This window comes from Notechis scutatus, chromosome 4 (assembly GCF_049901735.1).
Source record: "Notechis scutatus isolate UNSWTSFEM ecotype Mainland chromosome 4, rNotScu1.2, whole genome shotgun sequence".
NCBI classification, from domain to species: Eukaryota; Metazoa; Chordata; class Lepidosauria; order Squamata; family Elapidae; genus Notechis; species Notechis scutatus.
The window spans coordinates 97904895-97924338 of NC_142012.1; the positions used below are offsets into that span (position 1 = coordinate 97904895).

The 19444-nt window shown below is 39.8% G+C and overlaps 1 protein-coding gene across 1 annotated transcript in view; it reads right to left on the reverse strand.

The window, feature by feature from the left end:
* The window catches only part of ASAH2 (N-acylsphingosine amidohydrolase 2), a 214973-nt gene extending 196034 nt beyond the window's left edge, over positions 1–18939 (reverse strand). Inside the window, exon 1 of the mRNA XM_087964167.1 lies at positions 18905–18939. The gene's annotated coding sequence lies outside the window, so the exon portion shown is untranslated. The remainder of the gene's footprint in view (positions 1–18904) is intronic.
* Positions 18940–19444: the final 505 nt, after the last annotated feature.

The window sequence follows — 19444 nt, forward strand, 5'->3', positions numbered from 1 at the left end:
AATTAGAATAGAATAGAATAGAATAGAATAGAATAGAATTCTTTATTGGCCAAGTGTGATTGGACACACAATGAACTTGTCTTGGTGCAAATGCTCTCAGTGTACATAAAAGAAAAGATATGTTTATCAGGAGTCGAGACTCACAAGGTATGACACTTAATGTAAATTCATTCTTCCAGTTAGAGCTGAAGAAGCTTCTTGGATGAGAAGCAAAACCTCTTCAAAGAAAAACCCAGAAAAGTCCAGTTGCCACTTGAAAAAGCACCCTTGGGGATAACCATGACTTTGATGACAGACTTTTAGCTATACAATTTGGGATGAACACTCTTTGAATGGTGTGGGAGTAGGAATGGATTTCCAGAAAAAAAAATGATTGCAGACTATAGGAACCATTAGCACTATTCACTAACCCTAACCCCGAGGATACAGAGAAACCCCCCAAGTGCTTCACTGGACCCTCTAAAAGGATGCAAATGACCAGCTGTCTGCAAGGAATATAAATCCTTCCGTTCCCCACCATCCAGTCAGAGCTGAAGAAGCTTTTTGGATGAGAAGCAAAGTGTCTTCAAAGAAAAAACAAGCAATTCAATTTTTGAAAAGCAATTTTGGGACAACTATGACTTGGATGACTGAGAATCTCTATAGACTTTTTCCAAAGCTTAACAACTCCAAACAACCACCACTTTCTCAGTTTTCCACCTTTTTTTCCCCAACCCCTTCCCTCTTTCTTTGCAAATGGTTCTCATTCACTCTCTCTAAAACAAAACTTTTGTACTGGTTACTGGTTTCTGTGTTTGGCATCCAGATACTCTTGATGTTATCTCCTCTTACACGCCCTTCTTAAATTCTCACTGATTTAACTACTATTCCGTTTCTCTTGGCATACAGAGCTCTCGCTCCCATATAACAAAATAGACAGAAGCTCTTGTAGGCAGTCATTTTTGCTTCTGTTGACAAACATTCATTTCTCCCAACAAACTACAAATTACCTGATAACCATTCTATCAGCCTTTACACTTCTGGAAATTTCTTAATCTATTTTCCCATGGTTAGTAATCCTTATTCTACTAAGGTACAAAAATCCATCTAATCTACTTTATCTAATTACTATTTACCTGTAACCATTCTTTCCATTTTCTCTGCCAGGTAAACCTGACTTGGTTTTTACTACATTAGGTCACCCGGGCCAACTTTTCTTGAAGTTAACTGAGATGTGGTAGAATATATCCATCTGAAAGCCTTGTAACTGGTGATTGGTGAAGCTTTGCAATTGTGTCCACTATAAGTCATAGACCCAATGAATCTTACTTATTATCTCTTTACTGTAATTCCATCCTTCCCATTGTCTCACAGTGCACTCAAGTGATACATCAAGCTAAGGCTAAGCAATAACACATACTGTACAGTGCACCTCTTACTGGTAGGAAGCTGGCAATAATATTGTTTTCTTTTTATGTCCAAGCCTAAGGGGGACACATCATTAGTATGATTCTTCTTGTACTTGACACATTTCTGGCTGGTGCATTCACTAATGTGCTGGTTAAAAAAATGAATGGTTTAAATTTTCTAGTTAGAGAAAAAGTGATGGCACTCTTCAATTTCACTTGGTTGAACTAAGGAACCCATCATTTCATTGTTCCACTGGTGAATTTGTTAAAAAAAGAACACCTATGGAGAATAGGAAGCACCTAGTGACTAAAAGAGAAGAGGCTGTGCCAACACAGCACACAGTGATGGGATTTGTGCTCAGTAAGATACAACTTATGCTCAGCCATATCAGAAAAACCTACTTTTGATGCACAGCAATCAATCAATCAACTGATTTTATTTATATCCCAATGATCCAAAACTAAAGTTACAAATGCAATCTAAAATTGGCATTAGATAAAACAGTTTAACAAATGAAATATTTAATACATATTGCATAATACATTTAAAATCCTAACTGATGGGTTTCTAAAAAATTTTTAAATCCTTAGTTAAAAGCGTGCTGTTGCCATTGTAACTTTAGCAATCAATCAACTGATTTTATTTATAGCCCAATGATCCAAAACTAAAGTTACAAATGCAATCTAAAATTGGCATTAGATAAAACAGTTTAACAAATGAAATATTTAATACATATTGCATAATACATTTAAAATCCTAACTGATGGGTTTCTAAAAAAATTTTTAAATCCTTAGTTAAAAACGTGGCTGTTGCCATTGTAACTTTAGGATTTTCATCTGCAAGTAATTTTCTTAGTTTATATTTTGAGATAAGTATAAGTATCATTTGAAGAATTGTGACTCTACTGATCACAGTGTAGGAAGAAAAATTCAGTCTGGTTCCAAGCTGGGAGGGGGGGAAAAAATGGAGGCTGTTTATTTGGTTTCCAGAAACTTTGGTGATAGCAGTATGTTTCTGGGGTGGCTGACAAAATAGCTGATTGAGTGGATGGATTTTTATAGGGTTCTGAGGTTTTGTAATTGAAATGTTCCAGGGGGTTGTGCAATGTAATGAGCCTTGAGTCTTTCACTATTTCAATGGTGGTGAGTTAATCCTATTATGCCCTAAAGGTCCTGTCCTGTCCTTAGAATTTGGGGAATTTGGGGAGTGTACTTTCTTAATCCCATCAGCTGGAGCTATGGCTGAAGGTGTTTTGTTTTTTGAATAGATTGGTTAGTCTTTCTGAATGGATACAAAATCTGCATTCCTAAAAGTCAGCCTCTTCAAGCTTCTTTGTTTGAAGCTGTTTTTCTATGGCAGGAAGGCTGGGGCTGCTTTCTGCCTTTGTTAAGATTTTTCTCCTTTGGGGGAAACATTCTATCCTGTCTCTTTTTAATATTAAGAATAAATAATATTTTAATCTGGGGAGGGGGGGCTTCCTACAATAGCAAAATATTACTTTTACTACAATGGAATGTATGGGACTTGAAATGTTGGACTGATGGTATGTATATACTCTCTGCTTATGAAGTAACAGTTTATATAATGTTAAGACTGATCAGTATTATTTTATGGGGACAATGTGAACACATTCTTGCTCTTTTTGTCTCTATTATTTGAGCTTTTACGTTGCTTCATTCTAAACTTGTAATTAGATGAGAAGATGCTGCATATGACACTAATCCATGAGGCAGCCATGCATCAGTCCCAAGAACCATATTTTTCATATATCCGGGTCATCCCCAAGATTCTTGCAAAAGAACCAGATCTTGATAACCTTCTGAAATTTCAATGGGATGGTATTGAGGGAACACCTTGCAATGGCCAGCATCTTCCTTCTCTTTGTTTTCTCCCCTGGGACTCTAAAGCAGAGGTGGTATTCAGCAGGTTCTGACCAGTTCTGGAGAACCAGTAGCGGAAATTTTGAGTAGTTTGGAGAACCGGCTGACTGGCCCCGCCCCCATGTATTCTCTGTCTCCTGAATCCCAGCTGATCATCTGGGTCTTCTTTTGTTGCCCTGCACAGGAGAAGAGAGCTGGAAAGCAGGTTAGTGAGGTGGGGAGGAAATGGAGATTTTACAATACCCTTCTCCCAGGAGTAGGGTTGGAATGGAGATTTTGCAGTATCGTTCCCCTGCCACGCCCACCAAGTCATGCCCACCAAGCACGTCCATAGAACTGGTAGTAAAAAAATTTGAATCCCACCACTGCTCTAAAGGCAGCCTGAAAAGCACTACACCCACCATTTTCAAGGTTTTTTTTAAAAAGGGGGGGGGACCTGAGAGCACAAGATGTGTGGAGGAAGATATGTGTTGTGTGGAGATCAGAGAGGAAGCTTTTGCAGCCAAGGGAGTGGATTATCCATCAGCTCAACAAACAACTGACTTCTCCAAACCAGCAGTGGACAAGCTGAAAGGAGAAGCAGAACGCAGCAGTTCTTATGTTCCAGTATCAACACTACGCTGTAAGCCAGCCAGCAATTGGAGAAGCACCTTTCCTTTCTCATCCCAGTGAGAAATTAAAATGCCAAGGTTTCGTCAGCAGTTTAGCACAGCAGCTAACAGCAACAGAAGTCAATTTGAAAGTGGCTACATGATGGCTGAAGACTTTGGTATAAGCTCAGACAAGAAAGAAGAATAGACTGTCCACGGAGATTCTCAGTCATCCAGGATCATGGCTGTTCCAAAAGTGCTTTTTCCAAAAGGCAACTGGACTTTGTTGTTGTTTTTCTTTGAAAACATTTACTTCCGTCCGAGAAGCTTCTTCAGTACTAACGGGTAGGGAATGGAGGGTTTGTACAGTATTCTTTGCAGGAATCTAGTTGCTAGCCACCTGAAGTTCACTTTGGCACCCTGAGAGTCTTTGAGGCCACTATCTTTATCCTCACCTGAATCAGAGTGCAAATGGGTGGGGAATCTTCTTGGGACAGCTAAAAGGACAGTGTTGTAAACAGGAGATGGGTGATGTCCTATCCTTCCTCCTCTGAGGAGAGAGAGAGCTGTTCAATTTTAACATAGAGGGCCTCTTTCAAACCAATGGTCCTCTCTCCGCAGAATGTGAACTTTGTTGTCTTCAAAAGAGTGACCTTGCCTTTAAAATGCAGATGGGTTGCTGAATCCTCTCCTGATGAGTGGGTTGTCACAAACGCATGGCACAACACAGTAGCCTCAACAACTCTCAGTGTGCTAACAACTAGCACCCCACCCTCAAGCGAACTAACAACTAGATGACTGCTAAGAATATAACTGTTGTAAGAAAAATCCAGTCAGGTTCCAGTCCAGGAGAAAGACAACTGGAAATAAAATGAAGGCAGGGGAGGCTGCAGGAAAGAAAGTCTCTGTTTATTTGGTAGCCAGAAAGTAGTAATAGCAGCATGTTTCTGGGGTGGCTGACAAAATGGGGTTGAGAGTAGGTGGGTTTTTATACATTTTTGGGGGCTTTGTGATTGAGATGCCTGTTCCTGTGTAAGAATGTGTCCTTTAATATTTTAATGGCTGTTGCCAGATTCCTATGGTGTCATGTAGGGGTCACGGCTGGCTCTACAGGCAAAAGGGGAAATGCAAATCCTCAAGTGTTTTCTCACCTAATGTTGTCAGCTTTGGGTTGTCTAATTGTGTTGCTTATTTAGAGTCTCTTTGCTTACGAATAGATTGGCCCAATCTTTCTCAGTGGAAACAAAATCTCCATTCCTAAAGACCAGCCTCTTCAAACTTCTGCTTCAGGTTGTTTTCCTATGGCAGGAAGTTGGGAGGGGAGGGGGCTGCTTTCTGCCTTTGTTAAGATTGTCCTCCTCTTCTCATTTAGGGGAAATATTCTATCCTGCCTCTTTTTAATATTGAGAATAAGGAATATTTTAATCTGGGGAGTGGCAGGGCTTCCTACACCTCCTTCCATTTACCAGCAGTCAGGTAGAACTGAAAAACGTTCTTGGATGAAAAGCAAAATGTTTTCAAAGAAAAAAACAAGGAAGTCATGTTTTTTTTTTTTAGAAAAAGGACCTTTGGGAGACTGTTTAGGAATAAGCAATAAACATAGATATAGAAGTTAGTGTAGACATAGAATAAGATAGGATAAGCTTAGTAAATAACTGAAATAGGAAATAGTTACTTTATTTTATTTTTCATAAATGTTCCCTGAGGAAACCGGGAAGATAAAAATAGTCAGTTTGTTGCTAATCTTTAGCATTTCCCAATATAGTTTCCTTACAGATGGGCCATTTATTGTTTTTTTCCCTTTCTGTTAATAAAGGTAGAATAATTCTGTGGTGTGATGTTGCTAAGCTATTAAAAATGCTTTCACTTATCCAGTGACTCCTTCTAAATCAGACTTTTCAGCATTTTTCTGACCCCTTGGACCAGGGGTGTCAAACTCAAGGCCCAGGGGCCAGATCCGGCCCGTGGGATGATTAGATCTGGCCCACAGGGCCACCCTGGAAACGGCGAAAGACTGGCCTGCAGTGCCTCTGCCAGCAAAAACATTACTCGGGTAGGGTAATTACTCGGGTAGGGCTGCACACAGCCCTCTTGAGCTCTGTTTTCATTGGCAGAGGGTTACTTACAGGAGGCCGTTGCAGCTGAAAACGAAGCTCAGGAGCCTGTTTTCTCTGGCAGAGGGCTTGGGCCACCACAGGCACCCCTGACAGGAGTGATGTCGAGCTGACCACACCCACTTTGGGCACGCCCACACTGGCCCTCCAAGGTAAAATGCAATCCTGATGCGGCCTTCAATGAAATCGAGTTTGACACCCCTGCCTTAGACCATGGGTGTCAAACTTGTGACGTCACATGACCTATTAAAACTTTTTTCCCCTTTGTTAAACCAGGGATGTGTGGCCTGTGCATAATGCATCCAGCCTGTGGGCCACAAGTTTGACACCCCTGCTTTAGACAAACACATGTTTATTTTATGAAGACTATTATATAGTTGTATTTTTTATTTAATAGTATATTTCATGGGAATAGGGACCATTCATATCCCGTGATCATTTTAGGGATGTTAGGTGCTTGTGATCATTAAGATTTGGTTCCCCTCCCCACTGTAAAGTTTATTTTATTGATTCTTTTAATTAATTGTATTGATTTCAATGTTAATTTGACCGCTTTGGGAATAAGGTAATGAAAGTATGCCTGTTTAGAAAATATAAAATCCACTGAGATTTTTCTATATAGAGTTTTGCATATCAGTTGTAGAAGGCCCGTGCAAATCCTTATAATTGTCCCGCTCTCCAAATTAATATTTGTGTTTCCTATTTATTTTGGTTTCCTGCTACAGATAATACACACTGTGCATGGAACAGTAGTCTTTTGCATCAGTGGCTTTGCTTCCTCTGTGGCCATAATATACGCACGATTTGCTGCATATGTCTGAAAGTCTTTTCAGGAAATCAGTTCCAATACAAGTTTTTACTTGTTCTTTTTTGCATGTATTATTAAACTACAAACACCCAAATCCACAAATAAGACTTCCATTTGGCAAATGTTTGGGTGTTTTAACAGTATCAGGTTTGTTGTTGCTATTTTCTGCATGAAAATAAGGCGGTTAAAACACTTCACAACTTACACATATGGTGTTGTTTCTAGATATGTCAAAACTGTCATAGCAATGAATAGAAAATGTCACCTAAGTTTGAATAGGAGAGAACCTGTGTTATGTAGAAAGAAGATTGGTAAGAAGTTGACTCTATGAAAACATTGCAGATTTCTCTATGAGGAAAATACCAGTGCACTGGGAACATTATGTATAATCCATATATATATAATAATTACCTGGCGCTTCAATAATTACTTGGTTATTACAATCTGTTGGGTTCTCCTGGACTTACAATTTCTGCTTGAGGAGCATGGAACAGTCATGGCTAGGAGGACCCTTGTTCAACTTTGCATTATGCGCATTTACACCCATTCCTGGATCAGAAGGCCACACATGTCTTGGTCACACATGTCCTGGTCATCTCCTGTATTATTATTACCTTTATTGTCAGAGTACAACATGTGTACAATGAGATTGGCTGACCCTACCTTCATGCACCCACCCCCCTCCCCAACACAACTCACAGTGAGGACAGAAGTCCCTAACCCAGTCTCAATCTTATTACACTATTGCAATGTGCTTTACATGTGGCTACCTGTGAAGAGTATCCAGAAGCTACAGCTGGTACAGAATGTGCCCATGTTGGGTCACGCCAAGGATGGCTTATATAACAACTTGGTTACCTGAGCTGCATTAGTCGCCGGTCTAGTTCTAGGTCCAATTTAAGGCGTGAGTTATTACCTTTAAATACTAGCAAGATGATTACCTAAGGAATGGCTTACCCACATCACATCTACCTGAACCACCCAGTCAGACAGGGAAAGTATGTTTTGGACCCCATCAATTAACAAGAGAGCCTTCCCTGTCATTGCCAACACCCTTTGGAATGTATTTATTTATTTGTATCCCAGCTTTTTTACTTTTATAAATAATCAAGTCAGCAAACGTATCCAACACACCTTCCTCCCCCTATTTACCCCACAACAACAATCTTGTGAGGTGAGATGAGTTAGGTTGAGAGAGAGTGACTGTCCCAAGACCACTCAGCTGGCTGTCATGGCTAAGGCGGGACTTGAACTCATAGTCTCCTTCTTTCTAGCCTGGTACTTTAACCACTAGAGACCAAAAATGGGCTCCCACTCTCCTGGCCTTTCAGAATGGTTTGAAGACCTAGTTATGCCAACTCGCATAGGGTTCACTGAGTGGCATACAACCCTAGGGGTGGTTAGCACTTCGAAGATGCTTGTCCTGCCTCTTAACTTACAGTTTGTTCTTTTTTTAAAACTTGGCTCCCATTTTACTGAGGAATTTTATTTTTACATGGTTTTTAATTTTATGCTTTTAATTATAGATCCCCAGAATCTGCCTGCAAGTGAGATGAGTGGTCCCTAAATTTAATAAATACATGTAGTATATTTACCTCATAGCTATTTATCACAATCACATGTCATTGCTTAGTACCTTTCTCGAATGAAAAAATCTAAGTACGTCCTATCCCAGATAAGAAATCTAGGTTCAATTAGCATAAGAAGATCATCTTCCTCATTTGATAGTAAAACAGAGGTTATACACACCGTAGTAAGCTGTCACCTAGTAAAAAGTCACGAGACATATGTCTCATATGTCATGCATTCTTCTTAGAGGAACCTGTAAGGATTGTAGCATCCTCATTTTTGTGGGATGTACAGGAGGTGTTTTGGACATTGTTACATGGCCAATATGTTATTTGAGATGGAGTCTATATTGGTACATATGTTTATATTAGGCAGAGCTCTAAGTGGGGAGACAGATGGAATCTTTTTTCTACAAATCTTATTTCTAAGAGTCTGTCATTGAGTCCGTCATTGGCACAGCAACCAAACAAGACAGACACAGACTTCAACAGATAGTTAGGACCACAGAAAAAATAGTTGCAACCAGTTACCAGCCTGCCTTCCATTGAGGACCTGTATACTGCATGAGCCAGAAAGAGGTCTTAGAAAATATCTACAGACCCTTCACATCCTGGACATAACTCTTTCAACTTCTACCCTCAAGATGACACTATAGGACATTGCATGCCAAAACAACTAAACACAAGGACAGTTCCCCCCTCCCCCATTCTATTACTCTGCTAAACAACTAATTCCCACAACACTGTCTTATGCCTTGGGATATCAAACCACCTGTATAGCTATTATCCTTCTCATCTTTCCTATTACCTATTTCTTTAGCTTCTTAGGATTATAACTTTGTTGTTTCTATCTTACAATTTATGTTGATTGCTTATTTAGTATCCTACTACTACAACTGAATGTTGTATCTTGTGACTATGATGATTGTATTTTATGATTGAGGGCTTATGCACTAAGACAAATTCCTTGTGTGTCCAATCACACTTGGCCAATAAAGAATTCTATCTATTCTCAAAAAGAAATGTGTTCTTCAGCATTGGAATTGTCATCAACAATTTGGATTAAATGTAGGTCCCAATTACTTGTGGGATTGAAAATCTGAAGTTACTTGCAATTTATGAATGAACTGTTCATAGACATAGAATTACATAGATGATTATAACATGGTTATACTTGATTGAGATTACTGTGTGAAACTTTATATAGAACTACATGTTTGATAAATCATTTTAGGTATGTGTGCATATGCATATACATATGTATTTTGTTCTATTTATTTCATTTTCTGTTATATTTAATCAAAGTCAACTTTTTAAAATGTTGCAATGTTTAGATGGTGCATTGTTTACATTAGGCAGAGCTAAAAGTGGAGAGATAGGTGGAATCCCTTTCTATAACATTGGTCTGATTCTCCTTTCATCACACAATTGACTTTTCCTTGGTTATCTATATTTTAAAAATACATCGAATCAGACTTTTTAAAATTATACTTTAATTTCACCCTTGTTCAAATTGGCTTTTAGAGCTGAGACTGAGTGCTGGAATAAACGAACCAAACTTTCCTGTGATCTGGTAACCAAGGGAGCTATAAAATAACTAAGACAGCCAAACAGCCAAAATTAACCCTGTAGGGTATAAGAGGTTCTAAAGACATCTCGTTTGCTTTGTGGAAAAACAGCTCAATGACCAAAGGAGATAATTTAAGAGGTTGTAAAAGAACGTACGCTCGGGAAAGTATTCTAATCCTACATTTTGCTGCCAGGAACAAATAATGGAATACTTCTTCCTGAGAAACTGACAAATTACATCATGAGAATACTTCAGTTCTGGTAATTAAAACAAAAGCCTTGCAATCAAGACACCAAGCAGCAGAGCAAGTTAAGAGGCTGAAACAGCTCATTACTTTGCCTGCTTCACAACATTCACTGCCTGAGGCATCCTTTCATTTTGCTTGTTAGTAAAAGCAGATCTGAGGCTTTTAGGGACCCATAAAAATTATTTACTCCTGACTGTGTTTCAGCCTTGAAAAGGCAAATCCTGTGTTATGTTTTATTTGGAAAGTTATTAAAGATATTAGGCAGGGGTGGGGAACAATGGCCCTTTTATGACTTCAACTCCCAGAATTCCTGACCTCTGATGTTAGGGGTGTCATCATAATTTTTTGGATCAGAAACAGGCATATTCATAATTCTTTTGCAGCTAAAACTGCATATTTAATTGAAAAAAAATAAAAACTTTTGCCCTTTAAAGATTTGAGGAAGTACAGCAGGTAAGTGATGGAGTAAGGACAAAGCTTTATGGCCTATGGAGGAAACAGGCAGTTTGGTGAATTTGAAGGAATAAAATAGGAATGTGGGAAGAAAAATCCAGCCCGGTTCCAATCAGGGAGAGAGGCACTGGAAATAAAATGGAGGCTGACTGTAAGGAAAGAGAGTTTATTTGGTTTCCAGAAACTTCAGTGAAGCAGAAATGTTTCTGGGGGGACTGACCAAATGGCGGAGTGAGTGGATGGATCTTTGTAGTGGTTCTGGGGTTTTGTGATTGAGATGCTCCAGGGCAGGGGTCGCCAACCTTTTGGACCTCAGGGACCACCAATTCATAATTTTAGATCCCAGGGGCCACTAACCAGTTCTGTGGGTGTGGCCTGATTTGTGGGTGTGGCTTGGTGGTCATCTGACTGGCTGGGCATGGCTTGTATGTAAATATTATAAATATTTATATAAATATTGAATTTTTTATAAAAAAAAAAGAGCAAAAAGAGCAGGCAGGCAGATTGAGTTGCTCACAGAATCACAGATTTATTCAGAGATCTATATCTGTCATTGGCTAGCTCAGTCTGTCACATAAAATTTGCTTGCAAGAAAACTCACAAAATTAACTCACAACACACCATGCATATAAATATTGAATTTTTTTATTTAAAAAAAAGAGCAACTTTTACCCAAAATCAGGCAAAGCAGGCAGATTGAGTTGCTCACAGATTCATTCAGTTATCTATCTATCTGCCATCGGCTAGCTCAGTCTCTCAAATTTGCTTGCCGTGAGTCTGCACTGAATTTGCTTGCAAGCAAACCTTCAGTCCTAAGGGAGGTTTGGCTGTGCTGAGCCGAAGATCTAAAGACTAGCTAGAAAGCAAGAAATCCAACCATTTCCTGCTGCCTAGCTAATCTAAATCTCCCGGCACAGCAGAACAGATGATGGTCGGAAAAAGGAAAAATAGCAATTTAGCAGGTAAGGAGTGAGTGAGCGGGGAGGGTTCCCGCAGGCCATGTGGGTGGCGCAGCCTTGTGTTTCTGCACAGCCTGGATTAATTGCTTTGTGGGGGTGCTCTGGGGATGAGATTTCTCTGTGGCCTACCAAAATTTTCTCATCGGTTGGTGACCGCTGCTCCAAGGGATTGTGCAATGTAGTGAGTCTTGTGTCTTTTACTATTTCAATGGTGGTAAGGTTTAAAGTAAAGGTTCCCCTCACACATACATTGCAGGGGTGGGATTCAAATTTTTAACAACTGGTTCTGTGGGCATGGTTTAGGTGGTGGGCGTGGCTTGATGGTCATGTGACTGGGTGGACATGGCTTGGTGGTCATGTTATTGGCTGGGTGTGGCCAACTCAATATTCTCATCGAGGCACGCATCTCCTCGCCTGGCCTCTCATGACTGTGGGGATGCTGCAACAGTTGTAAGTGTGAAAAATGGTCATAAGTCACTTTTTTCAGTGCCATTGTAACTTTGAATGGTCACTCCACACAAGCAAAGTACCAGCAAAGGAGGGGAAAAAATACTCCAGAAAAGTTCCTGAGACAGGAAGTCTAGTCCTGCCAACAATGTAATAAGAAACAGTTTCTGTAAGCAACACCAGAATGTTTCCTTCCTGCCTTCCTTACAGGATTAGGCCAGTAATTTCTTCTAACAACCGGTTCTCTGCACTGCTTAGAATGTTAACAGCTGGTTCTAGCGAATAGGTGTGAACTGGTAGAATCCCACCTCTGCATACATGCTAGTGGTTTCCGGCTCTAGGGGGTGGTGCTCATCTCTGTTACAAAGTCGAAGAGCCAACGCTGTCCAAAGATGTCTCTACGGTCATGTGGCTGGCATGATTAAACGGCAAAGGCGAACGGAACGTGTTACCTTCACACCAAAGTGGTTCCTATTTTTCTACTTGCATTTTTACATGTTTTCGAACTGCTAGGTTGGCAGAAGCTGGGACAAGTAATGGGAGCTCACTCCGTTACACACTCCGCTACACTCCGTTACGCTCCTCCCCCTCATTCAGAGCCATTTTTTGTATCATTCTATAGTTCCCAGTTAATTAATACAAAAAGTAGGCTTGTGTTTTTTCCCTCTCCATAAAATCTTTAGTCCTCCTTGTGCCTAATTTTTTAAATAATAAAATTACTTATTTTGTTATGGAAAAAGCAAAACATATCTATTTTATACGAGAAGCTGTTTGTCCTTTATAATTAATTATAAAATCATATTGCAAAAGTTAGTCCATTTGTAACACAAACAGTGTGTGTGTAGAGATAGGTAGACAGACTGTGTGTGTTTGTTTTCTTACTTTATATCAGTTTGTATTAGTTTTTAATCTTCCTTTTTAAAAATCTTATATACATACACACATATATATATATACATATACACACATACAGAAAATATATATTTTTAAGATTTTTAAAAAGGAAGATAAAAACTAATACAAACTGATATAAGGTAAGAAAACAAAATGAAACAGAAAGCTAAAAATGTAAGAAAAGGATGTGGTTCTCAGTGGTTTTCTTATTTACAGTTGTTGGAAGAATTTGAAGTTGCAAAAGAGTTTATGATTTTGAGCATTACATCAGTGACTGCAACAAGATTGTTCTATGCACAAAGATGGAAAGATTTGGGGCTACCTACATGAAAATATGATTGGAGAAAATGATGGGCTTTGCATTTATAACTTCCTAAGATCAAAATCTTGTTTAACTTTTTTGCTGTTTTATTTTACATTCTTAAGATTGTGATTAACATTTTCTTCCATTAAAAGATTGAAGTCCCAAAGGTGCTTTTATTTTTTTGAAGAGGCAACTGGACTTTCTGGTTTTTCTTTGAAGATGTTTCCACTTCTCATCCAAGAAACTTCTTCAGTTCTGACTGGATGATGGGGAATAGAAGGATTTATACCCCTTGCAGACAGCTGGTCATTTGCATTCTTTAAGCAAATTGTTAAGGCCACCTGGAGGTTTATCTGTGTCATCAGGGTCACTTGCAAACGAGTATGGAGCCTTCTTGGAACTGTTGAAAGGCCTGTGTTGTAGACTGGAGATAGATGATGTTGCATCCCTCCTCCTCTGTTGAGACAGTGCTTCTTGGATGAGAAGCTAAATGTTTCCAAAGAAAAACCAGAAAGTTCTGTTCCTCTTGAAAAAAGTACCTTTGGGACAACTATGACCTGAATGACTGAAAATCTCCATAGACATTCAGGATCGAAGGCAAATTCTGCTGGTGTTTGCAAACTTCCCATTCCAAAAGTCTATAATATCTTGATAATAGTTAACTGTTCAACGGTGATTAGAAAGTGAGGTTAGCAGACTTGGTGTCCTTTGAAAGTCGCCAATTGTGTGAGGCTGTGAGCAAAATTGCTATTCCTGTTATTCAGTCACCTTATGAGGAGGAGCATAAATGAATCGCTCATCCTCTCTGTCGACTCACCTTGGCCTTTGTTGTTGTTGACTTTTACAGAATTAAAAAAGTTCCAAAAAGGAAATATATATGTTATTATTTTTTTAGGTCTGAAGAGAAAGATTCATTTCCATCTTACCAAGCAAAAATATTTTGAGAGCTTTTTGAAATAAATAGAGAATGGTCTTAGATGGGCTAAGAAACAGTTGGATTTGACTGTATTAAATTTATCTGGGGCAAGCTATAGCTCCATGGCTTTGAAATGAAAAAAAAATTATTGGACTATACTGAGTTACTTTTAGATTTTTAGAAGGCCTAGAGCACAAAAGTCTTGAGGTTGCTTCCATAACTCCTAAATGAAGTGCCCTTCTGTGTTAATAAAAAATGGTGGGAAAATGCAGGATGGATTAAAGTAAAATACATTGTTTGTGGACACATCTGCTCCCAGTCAATCCCATGAGTAAGACAGGGTAAGTGCACAGTAAAATACTTATTTAGAAGTGTGCCAGTTTCACGAAGAACCAGTTATGAAACAGATTACAATATAAAGGCTTTGGAGTATCCAAAAAACACTAAGCTCCTAAACAGATTATGGCATTTTCAAAAATGCTGTATGCCTAAAAGCCACATAGAAGCTCTAGATTCACAAGTGCTGGTTTAAAAGTTCATGTTACTTACAAGCAATCATTCCATTATTGTCAATATTCGGTTGCATCTCTCCTTTCTAGTTATCTTAACTGAAGTGTATCTACTTGTCTTACAGCATTCTTATGACATTCATTATCCGAAGTCTTGATGCTGACAAGATTTTTTTGAAACAAGAACAGTCCCATCTTAATAAGGTCAGATTAAGAAGAACTGAAACAATTCCAAAGTCCTTTCAGACCAAAGATTTTAAAGATGGCAGTCTAATAGTAGATGATAGTCTCAGCAATAGGCTACACCCGGTCCTTTGAAACTTTCAGAAATCATTGCAATACAGTTCAATTGCTTACTGTACTCTCTTCAAAACAGGCATTAACAGGTGCAACATATACTTGGAACACAAGTATCAAAAATATTTCCCCAAGGCATTTCATGTAGATTATTCTTACACAATCCTATCTAAAAAGCAAATAGGTTAGCTAGCTGCAGGTTCTAGAAAACAAGCAAGGAAGTAATAAGTGTGTCTCATCTGAAATATTTCTCCTCTTGCTACCATTTTCCTGGTAGAATTGCTCACAGATTGCGTATGTGTACAGCATATACAAATAATAAATAAAGGGACCTCGGAGGTCTTCTAGTCCAACCCCTTGCTCAAGTAGTCCTACATTTACATAATATGTCCTACATTTGTATATTAAACAGTCCCATTCAAGTTAAAAATTGATTTCCCTCACAACTGAAAAACCAGTAGGCCAGGGATGGGGAACCTTTTATGGTTCACTCAGGAATTCTGGGAGTTGAAGTCCATAAGTGATAAAAGAGCCAAGTTTCCCTACCCCTGCCCTATACTGTGTATATGACAGATCATTCAGTTGCCAAGCATCTGAATTTTGATCCTTGATCATGTGCCCATGGGGAAGCTGCAGTGGTGGTAAGTGTGAAAAGCGGTCATAAGTCACTTTTTCAGTGCAATTGTAACTTTGAACGGTCACTAAATGATCTGTTGTAAGTCCAGGACTACCTGTAGTTTTGTCTTAGTTTGATATTCACGGGGAAGAGTTTTATACCATGTAAACAAATTTTTCAAAGAACATGTACCAGTGGTGGGATTCAAATTTTTTTACTACCAGTTCTATGGGCGTGGCTTGATGGGCGTGGTGTGGCTTGGTAGGCGTGGCTTGGTGGGCATGGCAGGGGAAGGATACTGTAAAATCCCCATTCTCTCCCCACCCCACTAACCTGCTTTCCAGCTCTGTTCTCCTGTGCAGTGCAACAAAAGAAGACCCAGCTGATCAGCTGGGACTCGGGAGGCAGAGAAGAGATGGGGCCGGGGCCAGTCAGAGGTGGTATTTGCCGGTTCTCCAAACTACTCAAAATTTCCACTACCGATTCTCCAGCACTGGTCAGAACCTCTGACATGTACTATATTGTAATCACAACAACTCTTCTTGCATTAACATCTCAATTTCTCTTCTCTAGCTCTTTGAAACTTTCCTTTGTTCTGAGAAATGGTTTGCCACATTCTTTTTTTTAAAATAAACATGCCCAGATAGCATTGTAGACATTGACCAAACAACCTACTGTAGGAGTCCCAGCAAGGTAACACGCTGCATTCATGTTTGCAGTTCGTGATGGCCTGCTATTGTCCTGCGTCACAACTTGTTTGATTTTTCTCCTGCCAACTGTTTCAGAGTTCACAGGGCTTGTCAGAACCTAAACTTATGGGGAAACCTGAAGCAGTGAAAACCTCCCACTTCTGTCAGTCATTGTTTCATGTTGCATCAATTCCGTTTCTTACATCAATGCCATTCAGGGCTACAGAAGCACATTGCCACATTACCACCTGCCTCCCTGCCCTGAGAACAAGATGTGCAGCGGTGAGTTAACCATTAGGCAGACTAAGCACGTGCTTAGGACACCAGGCCCAAAGGGGGCACCACAAAAACTTTTATGTAGCTTAAGCTTGGCTTCGTTTGTATAGTATGTACAATGGTGGCGGGGGCAGAGGTGGTATTCAGCAGGTTCTGACCAGTTCTGGAGAACCGGTAGTGGAAACACACCTAGACCTACATACCTGTACCTGTGAAAATCTATGAAAACAAATATATACATATACATATACATATACATATATATGGATCTTTGGTTATTCGGGTTTTCTCCCGCGTAAAATTGGAAGTATCTAGGCAACGTAACCAAAGATCCACATACAAATACCCGCGAGAACGTCAGAAAACAAATATATGTATATGTATATGTACATGTACATGTACATGTATATATGTAGGTCTAGGTGTGTTCAGGTCTTTTCCCGTGTAAGATTAAGAGTATCTTGGCGAGGTTTCGGCAAGGTCCCACTCGCCATCCTCAGGCTGGTGCTTTCGGCTTCATGCCAGTGCATGCAGTGTGTGATTGGAGCTCCTGTCTCTCTATAAATACTGGTGGTGGGGGCTGGTGTGCTGGGCTGGTTGGCTGCGCTGCTGCCTCTTGATTGGTTGATGGAGTTGATGTTGGTATAATGGACTGTGTGATGGCCTTGTGAGTTTTGTTGTGGAGATATCCTGGATCTTGTGCTGTAATCTCCTGGGTCGTTTGTTTTGTAGTGATCTTTTTTCCATTAGCCTCTCATGTTTTAACGGCTTGGGTAATGGGTTGTGTGATGGGTTTGTGAGTTCTTTTGTTGTGATATCCTGGGTCCTGCGTTGTAATCTCCTGGGTCAGTTGTGTTTTGATCTCTTTTCCATTAGCCTCCTGTGTAGTAACGGCTTGGGTAATGGGTTGTGTGATGACCTTGTGAGATTTATTGCTGTGGTATCCTTGGTCTTGTGCTGTGATATCCTGGGTCATTTGCTGTGTTGCAACTTCTTGAGTTCTTGTGGTGTAATTTCCTGAGTTTTCTGATGTGATGTCCTGAGCGGGTAGTTGTGATGTAGCATTCTGGGTTTTAGTCTGGCTCCGAGTTTGGGGTCTGGGTCTGTGTTCTTGGCGTGTGTCAGCTTGTTTGGTTTTGGAGTCGGGGGTGCGACAGTTGGCGAAGCAGCCGTGGTCTGTTTTCTGGATGGTGGTTGTCCTTTGTTTATAGGATGGGCTTGGGCCTGGGTCTGATGAGGAGGATTGGCAGTGGTGTCCTGTGTTGTTTTGTGTCTGGTGTTGGTTTTCGTGGCTGGGATTCATTTGTTGGTGAGGGCTAGCTTCCAGATGTCTGGTAGGCGGGAAGTATCGTCCCGTCTATTCATGTTATGGGGTGTTTCTCTATCACGATGGCTTCCCTGATTATTCTCTTGCTGGAGTGTTCAGTGTTGGATATTAATTTGGTTCCTTCGAAATTAATTTCATGTCCTGTGGCTTTAAGGTGCTGGAAGAAGGAGGAAGTATTTTCTTCTCTTCTGACTGTGTTTTGGTGTTCTGCGATTCATGCATTTATTCTCCTGTTGGTTTGTCCAATGTATGTGGCTGGGTAATTGTTGCATGGTATTTCATAAACTCCTTGGTTTTCTAGCTGGGTTTCTTAGGATGTTGGCTATTTTTTGGTCAGTGCCGAAGGCTGTCCTGATATTGTGTTTGTGGAGAATTTTGCTGATTTTGTCCGTGGTACTTTTGATGTAGGGGAGGAGTGCGATACCGTTGTCTTGTTCTGTGTCTTGGTTTTTTTGGGGTATCTCTTTTTGGATTAGATTGGTGATAGTGTTTCTTTGGAATCTGTTGGAAATTAATACGTTAGTGAGGGTGTGTAGTTCTGTTCTCAGGTGGTCTTTGTCAGCTAGGCATTTGGTTCTGGAGATGAGGGTCTTGGCTACGGAATTGATCTGTGCAGGGTGGTGATGGGATTGTGCATTTAGGTAGCAGTTGGTGTTGTTTTTTTTCCGGTGGATGGTTTGTCCTAGGGAGCCTTTGGGTTTTTTGTAAATTAGGATGTTCAGGAAGGGAAGTTGGTTGTTGGTTTCTGTTTCCATGGTGAATTGTATTTTGGGGTGTAGGTTGTTAAGATGTGTGAGGAATGTTGAGGTAATTCCCCGTTAGGAGAATGAGCGCATACAGGGAGACATATTTGAGAGGAGTGTTTGAATAATACACATACAGCACACAGATACACTGTACAGTAAATGTAAGTTTTTACTTCCAGAAACGTTAAGCAAAGTCCAAAATAGGCAGTCCAAAGTCATTCACAGGTAAAATCAGTCAGTTTTCATCCAGGGATAATCCAAATATCAAATTCCAGTATCAAAAACAGTTCAGTATCAGACTTACATTAAATCCAGTAATATCAGTCAATTAGAAGAAATGGAGCAGCGACAATACTTTCCAACAGAAGGAAACAGAGATACACTCACACTCTCTTCTGAGACTCAGACTAAACAACCCAGGTTTCTGGCTCCACCTTATGGCCGTTTGAGAAACCACACCTAATTACAGTTTTGCATTTTCTTAAAGATACAGTTTTAAAATGTTTATCCTGGTTTATATATATTTCTAACCCAAATAGCTGTTAGGTGACCCATATTCCTAACATTCTCCCCTTTTGGGTAAGACAATATATACAACCTTACATTCTAAGTCCATAATCTTCACAGCACACCTTATGCTTTATAGAGCCTTGGGCCTTTGTAAAATGATCTGCTATATTGTTTTCTGACATACAGTATTCCAGCTTAATCATCTTACTTTGCACACATTGTCTCACATTTAAATATCTTAAATCTGTGTGTTTCGTTCTTGTTTTAACAGCAATATTTGAAGCCATCTGTATTGCTGATTGGTTGTCTTCGTAAACAACAATAGAATCTGTTA